Source organism: Molothrus aeneus, chromosome 3, assembly GCF_037042795.1.
Source record: "Molothrus aeneus isolate 106 chromosome 3, BPBGC_Maene_1.0, whole genome shotgun sequence".
NCBI lineage: Eukaryota > Metazoa > Chordata > Aves > Passeriformes > Icteridae > Molothrus > Molothrus aeneus.
This window is the reverse complement of record NC_089648.1, coordinates 26,963,469-26,981,227: the sequence shown is the minus strand read 5'-3', so window position 1 is coordinate 26,981,227 and position 17,759 is coordinate 26,963,469. Positions and strand designations below refer to the sequence as shown.

The 17,759-nt window shown below is 46.6% G+C and overlaps 1 non-coding gene across 1 annotated transcript; it reads left to right on the top strand.

Annotated features, from left to right (window-relative positions):
* Nucleotides 1-2,055: 2,055 nt before the first annotated feature.
* TRNASTOP-UCA (transfer RNA opal suppressor (anticodon UCA)) lies at nucleotides 2,056-2,142 on the top strand. Its single transcript has one exon. It is a non-coding gene; the product is annotated as a tRNA-Sec (tRNA).
* The last annotated feature ends 15,617 nt before the right edge of the window (nucleotides 2,143-17,759 follow it).

Here is a 17,759-nt window from a genome sequence, read left to right as displayed (position 1 = left end):
CAGGCACCTTCCTCCACTGCTTGATCTTTAGCAACTGCTGCCTTCATCATCTCTGCATCTCCCTTTACTGCAGAATAAGGGAAGTTTTAGGAGCTGGCATTTCTGATGGATCTTCTGGTTACTCGGTTGGAGTTATTTTGGCTGGCTATTATTTTTAATATGCACTTGAGTGTTTGGCATAGTCTTTTTCTGGAAAGTACAGGGAGACAGATCATAAGACATGAGAGAAAGACATCCCTGCTTAAAAACGCTGGAGGCTGCAAGAGAGAGAAGATGAGAGCAGCATTCTCACATTAAGAAGCCTTCCCATGAAGTGCTGCTGGAAAGAGACCCAGAAAAGGTTGATGCTGGAGAGGAAAGCAAAGAGAAAGTGAAAGTGGTGTCAAAGCCGAGGCTCGAGCACGAAGTGCAGAAGCTGGGAATGTCTGCTCCGACCCCTGGCAGCCATTCTTGCCCGGCCTGGATGGGTCAGCAGGGTCACATGCCGATGGGCTGACAGGAGCATATCTCTGGGCTGACGTGCCTCTTCCGGCACACGTCAGGATGGGCTTGGCTGGAAGCCTGAGGGATAGCTGTGGACACCTGATTTCCTCAGCCCCCGTGCTAACCTCTTCCTCTCTTCCTCCCCATGACTAATTTCCCTCCACCTCCTCCCCTGCACACCCCCAGATCCTCACCCCGTGCATTTTTATGCACAAAAGACACTTGTTAAATTGCGCCACCTGCTATTGGAATAAGTACCAGGTAAAGAGATAGGAATGTACTGAGGAACGTGATTCCTACAAACCAAGGAAACAAGGAAAAAATTCTGCCCTGCACTGGCAAGCACAGAAGCAGCTCTCAAACCATCTCCTGATAAGAGCCCTGCTTCTGAGTTGGGGTGCTCTTAGAAAAACACATTTAAGTTGCTGAAGAAGTTGCTCACTATAAACAGTAAGGCCTCAAATATGCTCATGTGTGTCTGGGGAGTCAGCGGGCCAGGGCATACCTGAGCTGGTTCACTTCCAAGAGGGTAAGCCATGACTTGGAGCCCTGCACTGAAAGCAAAGCTGTGCCCAGCAGCATTCCTGCGTGTGAGTGGGAATGGTGCCCCACCATATACTTTCTGCTTTCTTTTGCTGACATCCACAAAACTGCTCCCAGCTTTGGGCTGTGGCTCTGGTTCTATTCCCTACCACTTTTACTGGGATGCTGCTGTCCCAGTTTTGAGTGTAAGCTTCCCCAGGGCGAGCAAGAGGGGGAATCGGCCTACGGGGTTTTTTGTTGCTTACACCAAAAAGAATTATCTAATTAAAAATCATTGGAAACCACATGCATTTGCAGAAATGGCTCTGCTTCAGAGGAATCTCTCGAGGCAAATAAGTGGGTAATTCTTCAAGGGTTTATGAAAATAGCCTGTGTAGTTACACTCGCTGGGATAAAATTACAAGTGTTTTCAATCCTCATACTTCGGGGCATAAGTTGATCCTCAGCTGGGGGCCAGGGAGGAATTTCCTCCCAGAGGATATTATTGTTCTGAGATGTATCTCATGGGAGATTCACATCCTCCAGAGTATCTGGCATTAGCCACTGGAAGGGAAAAAAAAAAAAAAAAAAAAAGGAAAGGAAAGAAAAGAAAAGAAAAAAAAAAAAGAAAAAGAACAGAGCCCGTGCCCTGGTCTCCTCGCAGCACACCTCGGGGCCGGGGCCGCCCCCGCTGTTGCACAAGCTGCCCTGTCCGATGTTGTAAGGGTCCCGGAGGTGCGGGAACCGCCGGGCCGGCCCCGCTCCTTCTGGGAAGCGCCGTGACTCACCCGCCGGGCCGGCCCCGCCCCCCGCGGGGACAGCCAATCACCGCCCGCCTATTTGCATCAGCGCCCGCGGGCCGCTGGGATGGCGGCGGGGGCCGCCCCGGCCGCCCCTCGCGCTCCCGCCGCGCCCTGCGCTCCGTGAGGGCCGCTGTCCTATGGGGAAAACGCTGAGGGACCATGCCTGCAGGAAAACACCGCTCGCCATTACCTTGGGGCGAAAGGGATGGGGGAATTCATATAGGGAGTCACAGGGATGCTCTGAATTGCCCGGATGACCCTCAGTGGTCTGGGGTGCAGGCTTCAAACCTGTAGCTGTCTAGCGACAGAGTGGTTCAATTCCACCTTTCGGGCGGGGCCGCCGAGTCGGGATTCTGCCCGGCCCGTCCCTTTTGTGCCGGCAGTGCCAAGCCCGACCGTCCTCAGGGGAAAAGGGCAGCGCTAGCCGCGCTGTCCCGCAGTGTCACCGCGCGTTTCGTTTATCTCTTCTTCCACTTTATTCCCACTGCACTGGACTCCTGGAATGGCAGCGTGCCAGGCACAGCCGAAGGACAATTCAGGTTTTAATTGGATTTTTCAGCTAAGCAGATCTTTGTTAAACTGTGTCACATGTCCTACAAGAACAGAAAAGAAGTAAATAACAGAAGTCATTCTCTAGATCTGCTCCATATTGACGATAACCCATCTCCCACCCACGCTGCAACAAAGATGCTTCACTTCAGCAGTAAGCACGGGTGCTAATAATGTCACCCAGCCCCACGAAAAATAAAGGTTAGCGTCAAGCTAAAAAACATATTCTTCAAGCAGAAGGCATTTATTTTGTGATATCCTGTTGCAACAACTCTCCAGTCGATGATTTGTGGAGCCTCTAGTTAGGATGAGACCCCAACCAGCCCCACGGCAGGGGACAGCAAGGATTGGAAGGGCAATTTCACATTGTCTCCCAGCCCCACAGGCAGGAAGGGAGATTCTGCCTGGTGAACTACAGAATACTGAGTGAATTATCAGATCTCCAGTGTTCCTGGGTGCTTTTTGAGGGGTGCAGTGCCATCCGGAGTTAAGTAGGTAAGCACCCCTGAGGATCTAAGCCAGAATGACTGTGCTTTCTTTACATGAAATGAGTCACTCCAGCTGAAGGCCTGGGAGGAGAAGGGAAGGGCACAGGGAGCCCTGAGACCATTGCTGATGGCTGCTACTGCTTCGAGCCTGCAGACCCCTGAGCTGGTTGGGGAGGAGCAGCCTTGGTGCCAGCAAGGCATGTTGCTCCAGGAATACACAGTCCTGTGACAGAAAATCTGAGGGGACAAGTCCCTCTGAAGCTCCCACAGTGTGTGCCAACTTCTCCGTGGCCTTGCAAATGTGCGTGCACAGCTGGGAGCGCTCCCAGTCCCAGATGGCCATCTCTGTGCTCCACACCACTCTGCCTGCCAGCCAGCCTGCTCTGCCCATAATGAACTTTCTATGTGGGATTTCTCTGCGGCCTCAGAAATTGGTATCTGCTCTGCAGTTTGGCTGGGGGGGGTTGTTTTGGGGGTGAGGGGGAGAGTTGGAAAGGCCTTTGCCCAGTAGTGGGCAGCTGAGAATGTTAGCGCTCCATGTCAGTTACCAAGCAGAACATAATACGGCTCTTTCATGTGGTGTTTATAACTGAACATGCTGTTTTGTGTCAGCCTGATTTTTTTTTTCCTTCCAAGAAGTAGTTTTGGATTAAATTATGACAATTACATTCTTATATTCACACACACACACCCCCGCCAGCTCCCACCCTTGCCCTGCGTGCACACAAACACAAACGGGAATTATGTGCTCTGAGCGTGATTTGAACTCCACAGCCTGGGATCTGTGCCTGGCATTGAGTTCACTTTTTTTTCCTCCACAACAAAAAGGCCACATCTACTCTGTACTCTTTCATTGCCTCAGGAAAAAGTAGGATGGTCAGATTGCTAGTGTGGGTGATTTGTCCCTCACAGAGCTGATGGGCATGAGACTTCCAGGCACGAGAGAGGAGGCTGGGGAGCCTTGCCTGGGGAGCTTGTGGCAAGCAGTACAGGGACCTGGCTTTGTGAAATGCCCTGTGAATCCCTACTTGGAGCTGTCTACACTTCCCCAGCCTGGCTCCCACACCTGGTCAGTGCCTCATCTGGTGGGTAACACAGGCACACGACAGGAAGCAATCCTGCTTTTTTTTGGGCTGTGCCTGGCAAGGCTGCACCTCTGGCACGTGGTTGAGTGCAGGGAAACACAGGTGTTCATTAGGACGAGGGACATGGCAAGGCTGCTCTTGCAGCCTTTAGCTGACACAGTGGGTGGGACAAGGCCTTAGGAAACAGGGCACCCTATATTTCAGAGCTGTTTTTTAAACACTGGTTGGAGGAGAACACCAGTGCGGAGATCCGTGTAGATGATCTGTCCGTAGGAGGGACATTTTGTACAATGCCATCCATGTCCTGTCTGAGTCAGCTTTGCTTGGAGTCACTATTAGTCAGGCAAAGCTTCCAGTGTTTCAACCTGAATGTCACTTTCTTCCCTGACAAAGGGCCAAATTAAGAGGAGCCAAAGCCCTCAGCACTGGTTAAAAGGCAATCCAGGGGTTACTCAGAGCCAAAATGCACGAGAGCCTGGCTCCTTAGTCAAATGTAATCTGCCTCCTGTTGTTTTCCCCATGGAGTCAGAGCACGGTGAGGAGGATGTGCTGGTGACAGATGGCTGACGCGACTCGCTGAGCGTACGGGTGACTGGGCTGTGACTCAGCAAGTGTTTGGTTACAAGAGACTGGGAGCATGTGCTTTTGCACTGGGAACAGTGGTCCTAGCTGGATCTCCTCCTGGGAGGATCAGGTATGGGCTGTCCTGTGACTGCCATCTTCCATGGGAGGAAAGCAGGCACACGTGGCCTATTAGAACAGAAAGTCAGGCTCCTAAATTACTGTTTACACTTGCAGTGGATAATGTCTGAGTGTGTATAAATACATGACCTGCCAGTGGTACTTAGATGTCCTACTGGCCTTCAGAAAGGAAACATCCTGGCCTAAATTACCATCTTGCTCAGAGGGAGTAGGACTCGGAATTGCAGTTGAGTCACTAGAGGGGGACAAAGACCTAGCCAGGGTATGCATCCATCTACCACTTCCCCCAGCTGCAGCTGTGGGAAACACCTTGGAGAGGCAGCTGCAGAGATGGCCCTGGTCCTTCCCAGGTTTGAAGGTGCCCAATTGCAGGAACAGTTTTCAGGAGGCTGAGCATGCAGCTGGGGACCAGCAATGCTTTGTGGAAATGAAGCCATTCCTTTTCCCCCAGAAGCATGATGGCACATGAATGTGCATGAGTAGGTCAGCAGCCTTTATGTTGGCTCTTCTAGCATTTCTCCCTACCTAGAGCCAGTTGGTCCATAGGTAGCCTGAGCTTTCAAAGGCTAAATTCCAGGCATTGCACAGCACAAGACAGTGTCACCTGGGCAGAGGACACAGACAATCATGTATGGTTACAGGCACATGCCATTTTTCTCCTCTCTTTCATGAATGGAGGAGAGCTGAATTCCCCTGTCTGGATGGGCGCCAGGTGTTATTGCTGTCTCTGGGAGCTAAAGACGTCATGGAAATACTGGAGGACTTAAGCAGAGCGTACCTGTGTGCATCCCACACACACATGGAGAGCCCAAGTGGCCCTGGCAAGCAACAGGGAACTGCTTGAAAGTGACACATTGCCCTGGAGTGCTTAAAAGCTGTCCCACACAGTATCCTGGGGAAATGGAGACCATACTGACTCACAGGAATGGGTCTGATAGGAGCCCTCAGCCCAGCCAGGCTGTGCGTGGAACCAAGACACTCCTGTTTTCTCCCCTCCAGCATTCTTCCCTGACCAAACCCAGGATTAAGCCATTTGGCTCTGATTGGAGCTGGTCAGAACATGTTTTTCTTCTCTTCTCTTTTCCCGTCCTTCACCCTTTGGAAAATGTTGACATTTCAGCAAAGGGCTGAAAAACCAAACCCTGAATATTTTCCATTGGAAAACGCTGGGGGAAAGGGAGAGGAATAATCCCCAAACTGCCAACAATCAAATCTCTTTTGCTTTTAAGGCTTTTGGGTTTCTGCAAGGGAGGCATATTTGGAGGTCAATGAACACTTTTTATGAAAATATCTGTTCTCTTAAAACCAAATTTTTCACTAGAAGTGTTCCAACTGGCATCATTTTCACTGGTGATGGTTTGGACACTCTCTACATCTAATTTTGGAAAGATCTGAAGAAAATTTAATTCATTTTATTGGAATATAAGGCACAAATGACACTCCCACAGCACAATTGATACTGAGAATTTGTATTCTCAGTATCATGACACTATACCCTGATGTTCTTTCTTTGTAAAGAGCGCTGTTCGCACAAACATCTCAAGCAAGTTTGGAACCTGGTCTCTGGAAACACCACTCTCCCAGAGCTCCAGCTGATTTGCCTCAGACCTCAGAGCACATTCCTGAAGGGAACCTACCTTTCACAAGGTCCCATCAAAGGCTGCAAAGGAATCAATGTGCATGAAAGGTGTGTTACCTGGAACTATCCCTTGAGTAACTGATAGCACAGAACACTTACAAAGCATTTTGTTCTGATGTCTTCAGCTGACTTACATTTCTGTTTGCATTGTAATGTAGACCTGAAGCATGTTTCATCTTGGTTTTGCATATTATTCTGCTTTCCTGTAAGCTAAAAATAAAAAAGAAAAGGCACAATGTTAGCATAACAGAACACACATATTTGGAGGAGATGAATTATGCCCTAAAACCTTCACTAAATGTGGCTAATAGCAGGTTAGAGTTTATAAAAGGAAAGATCTTAAAATGGGCACACACTGGTCATAAATAAATTGAGGCTGCAGACTTGCAGAAACCTTCAAAACAACAGCAGAGTGAAGTTCAGAATAACCTCCAAAAAAAAAAGCAATAGGAATAAAAAGCTTAACTGTTTGAAGACAGATTTTTATCAGTTGTGGGATATCATGACAGCAAAGGAATAGATTCAATCACACAGACAATCCTTTTAATTTGTCATGCCCCTTACCCCATTATTTTCCATGCTGAAGCTTTTCAGTTACTATTTACATTCTCTCTGGTATGATTTAGCAATTGCACTGCTGCACTTCATTCTGATTTAATACAGCTCCCTGTCTCCTGTTAGTCCCAGGTTTTTCTGAGCTAACCACCTGTGTTTGAATTCAGTCAGCATCAAAAAAGGGGCATATTTGACTTCATCAAATCCCTGTTTTTATTATTTTCAGTTTAGGAACATGTCATTGTAATTGTTAAAGCTCATAAAACAGTGGGTTTAGAAAAATAATGATGCAAAACCTGTTTTAGACCTCACCTCTGTTGGCTGGAGACAACTAAATTGCATGTTGATAAAAAGAACAGGTACTGAATATCTCTGATAACAGTGACAAGAAATACAGAGGACCTGCATTAGTGCTGCACATGCTTTGTCATAATTTTTCAAGATAACTTTTCACTTAAAGAACCTTACTCTTGAATTAATAAAGTCAAAAGTTCAAGAGTTTTAGCCCCTGGCCTTGGAAACACAATTGCATGCAAGAAGCCATGGCAGAATCCTGAGGAAGTGCCATCTGGAGCTGCAGAGCTGTAAGTAGCCTTTGGAAAGCCCTACACACAGAGCTGAGATGTAGCTATGAGCTGTCCTTGCTCCCATCAGTACTGCAGGGGCAGATGCAGAAACAAGGAGATCCCAAGTAAGAAGATAAGGAGTCAAATGAATCACCCTGTCACTGTGCGAAATGCACTGACTGGGAGAGCAAACAGATTAAGCCAGGGCTCACGACTGTTAACATTCATAGAAACACGTTCCGCAAATTCCGCTTTCAGAGAAAAACTGGATTCTAGCTTCCTTCTGGTAACTTAAAGAGGCAGCAATCTGTTCATATGACCTTCAGATTGGGCTGGTACAGTGACTGAATCCTACAGTAAAAACTGAAGAATAGCCTTTGGGGCAGAGCAATGGTCCCCCCCACTCAGCACTCTGCCCCCAACTAGGGCAAGGTCCGGGGAGCATACACCTGGACATTTTCCTCTCCCATCTGTTTCCTCAGCATTCACCTTTGTTGGATTGGGGTGTTCCATTACATATTTGCCTGTTCCTTTTACTGTCATTTTATGGGCCTGTTGGCTGCAAATGTGTCTCTTCCATTTTGAGCCCACTGATGCTCTCTGCCTCTGCAGCCTTCTGGGCCAGTAACTTCCAGAAATTCTCTACCATTAATGTGATGTAATTTCTTTAAATTGTTTTAAACTCATCTCCTACTGGTTTCATTAAGTACTCCCTGTTCTGCTGTTGATGGATTTGGCTACTAATGGCTCTGCATTCATCTCAGCCACCCTGCTTTAGTGAATCCAGTCCTTAGCCACCAGAAAAAATAGGGAAGCATTGCAATACTGGTTCCTCAGCTCACTTCAGTCCCCGGTACTTGCTGACCTGCACAGATTGGTTTTGTGCCTGGGGCACTCTGGCTATTTCCAAACTCAGGGGAGAAAAATGATGGCAAAGCAAACGGAGTGCAACTTCCTCCCGGGGCTGTGCTCCCCCGCAGCTGCTCACCGGTGACGCAACAGGTCCCCTTTGCGGTTCGGAGCTGGATGCTGGTGGCCCCGTCCTTCTCCTGGGGCTCTGCAGTTCCGGGCCCAGCAGGGGGCTGCAAAGCAGCAAGCAGGATTTCAGGGAGGGTAGGCTGGCAGCCCTGGCGGGGGTGTCCGGGGCATCTTCCAAAGTGGCTTTAATTAATGAGCACATGTGCAGCGAGGAGAGTTACAGCATCCCACTCAAATTGTTGACTTGGAGCCGCTTCTGGAGACAGCCGTATTCTGCTCATTAGGAAAGAGCTTTTTTGCAATGCCCTTGGATTGGACAGCTCTTGGATTGCACCACGAGATCAAGTCCACGTACGGGCTGCCTGCCTTTCGGCTGCCAGCTCCAAGAGGGTTGTTTTTCTTGTCTTCTCATTCTCAAGGAGTGCTCAGCCAGATGGCCTGTTTTCGAATGCACTGTGCGTTGGTTGGATGTGTGTTTGGAGAGTCTGCCAGCTTCATGAGAAGGAAGAAAGAGCAAAAGAAAGGGAAAAAAGCACCATTTGGTATCTATCTCTGGGACCCAGCCAGAGTTGAGGCTCTGTTTGAAGAAGGGGGGAGTCTTAAGAAGGAAACTCTAGACAAAATTGAAAGCTGGAAAAACTTTCAAGCTTGACAGACTGGGAGACTGAAGTTCTGTACAACATCCATCCACTACCTGGCTCCATTGCAAACGTGTAGCAGACTTCCTCAAAAACAACAGTAAGAGCAAGCATGAGCACTGAGTGTCTGTGTCTCTGCTCTCCCAGCCTACCTCACCTGTGGGCTGGGGTGCAGAGAGGTGACCCAGCCAGCTGCCCACCAAGGCTGGGTGATACTGCCTCTGGGTTTGAGGATTTTGCTCTCCATTCACCAAAACCAGAAATTATAGCATGCAGCCTGAACACATCAGCTCAGGAAGAGGAATGCAATTGAGTAGTACAAAATAGCCATCACCATGGCCCAACACTTGAAGAAGCTAGCCTTAGTTAGTAAATTAAGCCAGGCCAATGTAATTTTCTTGTACCCTCTTATGTTCATTTCCCAGAAACACCTTCTGTTGGTTTGGTGCAGCAAATAAATACAGGCCAAACCAGAGCAACGGCTTTTTCCAGCACTCATTGGCAAATAATTTGAACCTGACAAGAAAAATCTGTTGTTGAAGGAAAGGGGGAAGTTTTGAAGTTTGGGTGGATTGTGCTTGGCTTTGTTTTCTTAACTAGATGTCATGTTGTGGTAACCACATATTGTTCCAAGCAGCAGGAGGAGGTCTTGCTGAGCAGAGCTGGAGAAAGCCACATTTGTAGCCGTCCCCGCTGGCTGACACACCACTGTGTCTTACAAGCAGGCTTGTCTGCTTGCTCACTGAAACCATGGCACAAAGAAGATGGTTGCAGGAGCACATGTGTCTGTGCAGGTGGCTGTGGTAGCTGCAAACCTCCCTTCTCCGCTGATTGCACCAAATGATTTTCATTGAAGTGATCAGAATTCATGGATCCTGGGTGGGCAGTGTGTTGCAGACACTCTGCTGAAAGCCAGGGCAAAAGGGGCTCTTCTCACTCCTGGTGGGGGACACAACTCAGGCCAAGCCTGCTGGTGTCCACAGCATGTCAAAGGCTCTGTGGCTTCTCAGGAGTTCCAGCCTGTCACTACTCCAGTTCCAAGAGGTGCTTCACAGCAGTCTCAAGGGCAGCATTTGCAGGCCCCACCATGTAAAGAGCAGGACCTTTCCCCACACATCCTCAGCTGTTGGCAAAACAATGTCTCTGACCTAGAAGTGCAGATGCCATCCTAGAAGGGAAGGAGGTTTAGCTGGCTCAAGACAGTGATTACATCACACAAGTACATTCTTGCATGGGTAGGAAGGCTGCACAAAGAGATTGCCTCCCTTCCTACTACTACAGTACTCAATTTTGGTAAATAACCCTGGCATAAAAAAAACAGGCTGCGGTACCTACATTCACAGTTAAGATTATCACAAGAGAATGGATTTTCTGTGTGCCAGAAAACAAGGTGCAAAAGTCTAAGAGTAAATTCAGCCATTCCATCCAGGGCTTAAAGGGACCATTACACCACTCTGGCAATTGCCTGATTGTTACCAATGCTGTGTTATAGAGCTGATAAAGGAATTGCACCTAAAATTCAGGGGACTGGGAGTCACTTGATTGGGGTTTACCACAGTTAGGCTAGTTGGCCAGTTATTGCACCTCTTGGCAAATGGAAATAATGATTACCACAATATTCACATGAGTATTGTTGGAAGGAGGTAGCTCCCAAACAAAGGTCATCAGTGCACTTTGGGTGGGAGATCAGCCAGAAAAAACATCCAGCCATACGCTCACCCAAGCTGCACTGGCTGTGTCAGACACAAACAGCAGCCTCTGCATTTTTCACATATGCCAGTTTTCCCCTGCTTTGTTTCATTGCTCTAGTGCTGCCTGACTTGTGGACCTGTGCATCTCCACCATACTGTCCAACATGGCATGAGCTGACAGGCCAGTCTGAAAAACAATTCCCTATAAGTTATCTGGGCTAAGGTACCATTACATGCCTAGCATTGCCCAAGGACGGGAAGCTAGAGTATTGCCCCACATGGGATTTTGGAAATTTGTGTACTGTACAGAGAGGTGAGGCCTGCCTTTCGGCACCAGTCCTGGCTGCTTTGCCACCAGCCTTTGTGTATAACATTTTTAGCCACTCAGTACCTGGATGGATGGGAGATCTCCAACAGAGGAACCAGAGGTTCAGAAAGTCTCCTCTCCAGCTAGGGATAGGTCAGTAGATGGCATAAGTACATGGCATAAGTAACATTGCACTGTCCATTATGAACAAGGGTCTTGAGTGTGGCTGCACTCCAGTTCAGCAGCGCCCACCGAGGGACTGCAGAGGATGGCTCTGATTTTGCATCTGAGCAGCTCATTTAGGCAAAATCCTCCTTCAATAGCTCAAGATTTTCACAGGGACTGAACTCCCCAACCCAGTTAAAAAGTGGCCACATCTGCCTCAATGCATGGCCTCACTTTGCACCCAGAAGCTTTCAGAGCATATTCTTAACTTCATTAAGAAAAGCATATTTCTAGCAAGAAGAGATGATGATAATCACGTACAGCTTCCATTTCTCAGCTGTGGGGGAAAACTCCCTATGCTACAACTCCAAGCAACAGGAGATGGTGGACACAGGACAGAGCTGAACATCAGCAACAAGGATGTGATGATTGAAGCTGAAGATCTGATTTAAAGCCTAGGTATACACAAAGTGGACAGTGCCTGAGATCCATGCTGCTTAGGTTGACAAGCCTACACAGGCTTGGAGGACATAGAGTACGTGGAGTCAATCCCATTCTCACAGAGTGTTTCACACATCCATTCTCTCAGTCCCTGAGCTTCCCATGGTTTTATTGGTGGTCCATATCTTCTGCAGACCATGTGTTTGACATTACTGGGGAATGCAGAGGTTAAAAAGATTGGAACTCCTTTTGGAGTTACGGGAAGGAAAAACTTTAGAGAATGACTTACGGTTAGAAGTAGCTCATCATTCAAATGCAGAGCCCATTTGACTCATAGCTGGATTTGGATGTAAGGACAAGGATGGTTGCTTTAAAAATGCCCAGTGAAAGGTAAAACAGAAAACCATATAGTGGAAAACAACAGAGCACATGTTTAAGAAGTTGAATTCTAAGACACAAATTCAATTTACTACCATGCTGCCTAACTCTTAAACTATGACTACACAGTAGTTCACAAGCCGTTTTCAAAAAGGGACTGCACATGCACACACATATAGGTAAATATAATAGATGCAGCTCTTATTCATACGTGATTTCTTGGCAGGCATCTTACCATGAATTTAGCAAGGCTTTAGGCTTCTACCACAACATTCTTGTATTCAAGTTTGGATGTTATGGTCTGAGTGAGTGAACTAACAGACAGTAAAATAACTGGTTTAGATGGTCAGACTTGGAGAAGAGCAAATAGATGTCATGCCCTATTTGGAGGCTGGTAACAAGCTGGGTACTGTGGGTCTCTCATGGTGCCTGTCCTGTTTAAACATCCTTAGCAGTTGTCTAGATGAGACCATGGAGTGTTTGCTCATCAAGCTTGGAGACAACACCAAAGTATTAGAGGGCAGTTGATATGCTTGAGTGCAAAGCTGCCATTCAGAGAGCCCTGGACAGGCTGGAGGAATGGGCCAAGAGGGATCTTATGAAATTCAACAAGGATAAATGCAACATCCTGCACTTGGGAAGGAAGAGCCCCTGCAGCAGTACAGGCTAAGACTGACAGGGAGAGGAGCAGCTCTCCAGAAAGGGATCTGGGTATCCAGGCAGAGAGCAGGCTGGGCCTGAGCCAGGAGGCTTGTCAGCAAAAGAAGCCAAAGGCTGAACAGCCAGGAGGGTGACAGATGTGTTTATCCAGCTTCCCGAGGTACTCGGATGGCACTGGAGCACCAGACCCACTTTTGGATCCCCAATGCAAGAAAAACATGGACACACTGTAGCCAGTTCAACAGACACCACCAAGAGGTTTGAGGGCAAGAGCCCTTTGAGGAGAGGCTGAGGGAACTGGGCTTGTTTGGCCTCAGAAGAGATGGCTTTGTAGGAGACAACCAGCACCCTGATAGCTTCTCCAAGGAAATTATCAAGAAGATGGAGCCAGGCTTTTCATCACAGGGAGTGGTGGGAGGACGAGAGACAATGGACCCCAACTAAAATGGAAGATGTTTAGTCTGGCTTTAAGGAAAGGCATTTTCACCATGAGAATAGCCAAATACTGCTCAAAGAGGTTGTGCAGACACCACCCTTGTAAGCTTTCCCTACCCAACTGTCATAAGCCCTGAGCAACCTCTCCTCATCCTTTATTTGATCTTCTCCTTCTTTGAACCAGAGGTTAATCTGAAGACCTCCCAAAGTCCTTTCCAACCAGAGGAACCTGAGTATTTGTAAGGTTTTGTAAGGTATTTGGGAGCCTGAGCATTATCCACATAAGGAGCAGACACAATACTATGTGACCTGATTGGCCAATCAGTCTGCAAGCAGAAACTACTCAAACAAAAGCCACAGTTAATTTGCAAACTACTCAAACAAAAGTCATAGAATTTGCAAAAAGCTTTGTTTGCATAGAACAATTGACTGAAAATTTTAGACCAACAAGTAGTTGAGCAAAAGTCTGTCTGTCTGTTCTTCACAGCCTGAGAAGAAATGCAATTTCAGTGACTTTATGACCCAGTTAAACACCAGTTTTCCTTAATGCCCAGTAACCATTTAGGAGATTCAAAACTCTGTTTTCTCTTTGAGGGCTGTCTTCTATATATGAAAAAGAATGAGAATGCCAAATACCAAAGCAGCTAGAAATATTTCTTAGATTATTACTATGGCATCTTCCAACAGAAAACTCAGATTGCTTTACTGCTGTTAATTAATTAAGCCTAGAAACACTTATGCCAGGAAGTTTGATATCACCACTCCTTTTTACAGATGGGGAAAAACAAGATATTCATTCAGGGCTATTCAGTGAATGAGGGGCAGAACCAGAAATAAAATCTGGGAATCCTGGCTCAGAGTCTCCTCTTATAATCTCTAAACAAAGCTTCTTTCCTGTAAAATTCCATCTAAGCTCTTCATAGAATAATTAAGGCCAATTTATTTCTTCACTCGTTAACAATGAAATCTGACAGGCTTTGTACTCAGGATGCTGAAGCTCAGTTAGGGGAGCAAGGCTCTTCTCCATGAGGGGAGGCCTGGAATGTCAGTCTTTAGGTGGCTTAGTAGAGGCATAGTTCCAGCTGCCAGGTACTTGAACTCCTGCCTAAATCCCTGTGACAAAGCTTTGGGGAAGAACTGGAATGTAAATATTATCTACCATAAATGTTAGGGAAGGATTAGGCAAATAGCAGCTGTTTTTGCAATGATAAAACTTTGCCTTCAGTGGCACTTAAGAAGTATGAAAGAACATTTACCTGCCATGGTATTAGGTAGGTTTCTCTTTCCCTTTCGTTTCATTTGCCTATTTTTCAAGTGAGCAGACTGAAAAAGCTCTGAAACACAGAGAGATTTATGGCAGTACTTCAGATGTGCCCCTCAATTCTACCTTCTTCAGTTCCATCAGATCTGGAGGACACAAAGTTGCTCACTTGCAGCTCACTAGCAGTGACTTGCACTACCTTGAGATGTACAGGAAGGTCATGAGTCATGGACTTCTCCACCTCCCCTACCCAGGGCACATGGCTCACCCTCCTCTCTGTCATCACTCTCAAGGTTTCCACAGAGGTCAAGAAACTGACACATGAAGAACTACAGAAGTGCTGACCATCCAATATTTTGAAACTCTGAATGTTGCTCAGCACCTCTTAACCACAGGCTGCTACATTTGAAGCTGGAGCATCCCATACTAGGGGGTACATCTAAGCATGTGCCCTACTTGCTCAGCATCACATGAAGGAGGCTCTGGTAGAGGAGGACAGACTCAAAATTTCCACATTAAAAAGCCTGTACTTTTGCTTCTTTGATGTATTTTTCTTCTACAAAGCAAAACAAGAAAGACTGTTCTCACAGAGCTTCACGATAAATTCTGCAGGCCCTCTGCCTTGGTCTCTTCAGCTTTTGGCAGAGCAGAGTTGAGGACACTGATCATAAAGGCCAGGCACCAGAAGAGGTGAGGGAGAGACCATCTTTTACAAGAAATCCTTGTGGAGTGTGGAAGCTCATCTTCCCTGTTTCTTCAGTGTCATGTGCTCCGTCTCTCCCAAGGCTCCAAGCTCAGGCCCAGTAGATGGCATGTTGGAATGGGTGGACTTTGATCATCTAGAAATGGTTTGCTATTTGTCATTCCCTCGTTCCAAGTTTCATTTGTGGCTACACTTGGTTATCAAATTGCTGCTGCTTGGCTGCAGACATCTGCTATGGCCCTTCCCTTTCCCTCTTGGGCATTTTCAGTCACCAGGACAGTGTGCATCACCTCCTGTGATGGAAAACATTGACAGGAAAGCCTATTGTCCTAATATCTGGGGACAAATCACCTAGGCTCCCTTGGTCCAGCCTTCTCTTGGTCACCTATGAAGCAGAAGTTCATACACACCTTTTCCTACAAGGATGAAAAGGTTCCAGCCAAGGTCTGGAGAGTGTGAGGAGAGTGGAAACAGGGAACAGAGAGAAGGAAAGAACACAGAAGAGCACTTATGTCTACCAAAGCAAAACTAAAAGGTCTGGAGAGCAAAGGAGGTTGGCTATGGCTAAAGATCAGAGCCTGATGGTGGCTGTGGCTTTCTGATCTTCTAATTGAAAGTAGCAGAGGCTTTTTTTCTTGCAGTATTGATGGCACTGAGAGCTGCTTGCAAAAGTCCAAAACCTCAGGAAGAGAGACCCAAGGATGTGAGTTTTCCCATCACCTGATTTTCGTTTGGAGGGGACAAGGTTAGTGGTATTTGAGTATCATGTAGCAGGGAAGAGAGTTGAGGCTGCAGTCCTCAATGGCCTCAGGGAGACAGAGAGCAAACACAAGCACAGTTCCCTATCTGTTTGAAGCAGGCTGCAGGATAGGGAAGGGGCTATTTCTTCACCAGCTGTGTGTTCAGTGGAAACATGAGCTGGCAAGAAAGGAGAGTTCAGCTGAAGCCTAGAACATGCAATTGAACAAGTGGGCTTCTAATGAAAAGCTAAAGGGGAGATTCCACAGTCCGCATCATTGCAGCAAATGATGGCAAGCCAAGGAGAAGGGAATCAGGTTAATTGGAAATCAAGAGGGACTTGATACTCTGCTGAGCTAAAATTTGTGTGTCTGTTACATAGATACAGTTTTCTTGTGGGCATCTACGTTTTTCAAACGTGGATGAGAATTGCTGAGGACACTCAGAGAGGACATCCTTCTACAGTGTTGAAACTTTGCCCAGAAGTCACACCAGCCTTCTGCTTGTTCACAAATAACCCAGCATGTCAATCACTAGCCACAGAGCCTGGTAATTAAGCCAAATCACTGGGACTGAGAGGTTAGAAAGCACTAGGTACAGTAACTAGCATCAGACATTGAAGCAAATATTTGAACTTCTTGGGATGATACACATCCCCTCCTTTCAGGAGGTCCACATTCAGGAGTAAATTTGATGTATAACAATGCCTCTCAGAATTTCTTGTATATGAAAAGATCCTGGCATTGTTCTGGAAAAAAGTAAAAGAGCTGAGCTACCCAAGAGGAGCTGGTATTTATGTCCCTTTCCATCCTGAGACATGGGAACATTTTTACAAGTTAGCATGCTGGTGTCTCCCTGTGGCACAGCTGGGATCAATGGCAGATGGCACAGGAGCTTGTCCAGAGGAAGGACTAACAATGCATGAGAATGCCTTCCATGGCCAGTGGAGCTGTAGGAAAAGAGACCTCTGCAGCTGTCCATATTAACAACTCACAAATAATACAACCAACCAATAGGAAGGTTAATGTAAATTCATCAGGCAAATATTATTCAACCATCTGAAGAGCAGCTTGACTAATGAAAAGGTTATTTGTGAATAATTTCAGAAGGATGATAACACATTGGAAAAAGTACAGAGAAGTGATACTGGGCTGATTAAGAAACTAGAAAGCATGCCTTAGCATGAAGGACTCCAGGAGCTCAGTCTGCTCAAAGGGAGATCATGTGAAGGGTTGACTTGATCACAATCTCTCAATGCTCACATAAAACCAGGTTTGATAGCTGAAACTGAATGAATTCTGACAAGAAAAAGACCTTGATATTTTAGAAGTGAGAGTAATGAATCAGTTTACATAAAGCTTCTGGTAGATGTCTCCATTCATTAGCAATATTTAAAAAAAAAAAAAACAATTCTGCTTAAAGTTACTCTGTATTTCCAAGAAAAAGCAATTCAGAATGATACTGCAGCTTGTGGTATGCAAGAGCTCAGACTAATGATACCACTGACCCCTTCCTACTTTGCAATCTCTAAACCAATGAGCAAGTTACTCAAAACTGACAGCAGAATTGTGTGTAGACTCATTGCATGATTTAGGTTGGAAGAGACCTCAAAGGAGGTAAGCTGCTGAACAGACAGATACACCATTTGTCAATGTTATTCAGCAGGCTCTAATTATGATGTTTGCAATGACTGAGGAGATCAATGGAAAGATTCCAAGCAACAACATCAACCTGAGTAAAGCACTATCTACAAGACACACCTTCACTTCAGCCTTTGTTCTTCAAGGAGAAAAAATCCTCTTTGCAGATGTCTTTTGCCCTTTGCCACACCTGTCTTTCTCTGCCTTCCACCAGTGAAAGGGACTTAGCACTAACTCAGGCAGGATTTGTGAGGTTTAACTCACTAATGAGTGCACAGTGATGCAGTCTATTCCTGTGTGATCCCACTCACTTATTTTCTTAGACAAATGGG